Source organism: Papilio polytes, unplaced genomic scaffold (assembly GCF_000836215.1).
Source record: "Papilio polytes unplaced genomic scaffold, Ppol_1.0 DF823824.1, whole genome shotgun sequence".
Classification (NCBI taxonomy): domain Eukaryota; kingdom Metazoa; phylum Arthropoda; class Insecta; order Lepidoptera; family Papilionidae; genus Papilio; species Papilio polytes.
The window spans coordinates 329,536-331,153 of NW_013525380.1; positions in this window are offsets into that span (position 1 = coordinate 329,536).

Consider the following 1,618-nt stretch of genomic DNA (forward strand, 5'->3'; position numbering starts at 1 on the left):
CTTTTTTTTTATTTTTTTTTATTCCACACGGACGGAGTCGCGGGCAACAGCTAGGATAAAATATTTATCAAGACTACTTGACCTTTTAAGGGGGATGGTGTGAGTCCCCTTTGGAGATTCTAGAAATCTATGTCAAACTAATATTATAAAGAGCTTTGTTTGATTGTAATGAATAGGCTCAAAAACGACTAGACCGTGTTTAAAAATTCTTTCGCAGTTAGAATGCTGTATAATCCACGAGTAATATAGGCTACATTTTTACTATTTTATTTTAATTTCACGCGGACGAAGTAACAAGGAAAAGCTAGTACTTTATATTCCAGTTGTAGAAAATGAGGAATCTTACCGCTTCTCTAAATATCCAATCTTTTGTCTCAACATCTTTTATGATGTCGTCTCGTTTCTTCATCCATTCGGGGAACTGACCCTTGTCAACTAATTCCATCCATTTCCTCGCATGACGCATCCTGAAAACCAAATTTAAGTAAAATATCGATAACAAAAATATGGAGGACAGCCAATGATCTAGACCAGTTTTAGGAGGCTCCCCTCCTAGACCTTGTGGACCTATCACTCTTGATTTAGGGCCGAGTGGCCGGCGCGCCTAAATGGGGAGTTTTGGGGGAGGCTATTAAATTTAATAATTACAGCTGTTCCCGTGCGATTTTATCAGCATAAATTATTTTATTGTTTGCATGTGTCAAATTGTCAATTGCAAATGTCAAAATGACATGACATGACAAAACTTGGCAAGCTTCCAAGGAAGCAAGATTGCCAAGTTAACTACATCAAGGATGTTGGCAGCAACTTATAGTCTCTTTCCCACATTAGGGTTTTTATACAAAACTTTATCCCCTAAGTTTAATGGCGTGAAAATATGTAGCCTAAAGCGTGACGTTAGTGTAGGGCTTTTTATTGAAAAAAGATTTGTTCAAAAATAAGCTGTAATTGCTGACATGTTAGGCGACAAAGAAGTGTGTGTTTACGATTTATTATTAGTATAATTTGACTTGTTAAAACTAGTTACATTAAAATGGCCATTTATCGAAATTATTGATTTAAGATTAATTCAACTTACTTATTGATAATTTCAGTTGTGTGGAAATCAGCCGGCAAGTCGCCCTGACGATACGGATGTCCTGGACCTTAACAATTATTACTTCATTAATAGTAAACAAATAATCTATAAAGATTTGTATTTTTGTATGTATTGAGGTAACTCAAAAACTACTGGGTCGTTTTCGAAAATTGCTTTACCAATAAATAACTACATAAGCCTTTATTACAATTTTTATTCCGCGCGGAAGAAGACACGAGCAACAACTAGTTTTAAAAATTACCCTTTTTTAATTAAAAACATTATTAGATTTTTGTTAATCGACTATATTTCCTTTAACCATTGGAACTAAGCTGTAGGCTTGTGCTAGGATATGGTTCACAAGTCGAATGGTGGGATTCGAACCCTCGACCGCAAAGTCGGTACTCCGTATCAGTGGTAGTGCCCGCTTTAACATATTAGCACTGCAGGGCACGCCCCCAGTAATACCACGACCATACAGAAGACAGGCGTGAAATGGAAGCAATTCCGTGTTTCGTCTGATGAGTGTGGTGCCGGAGG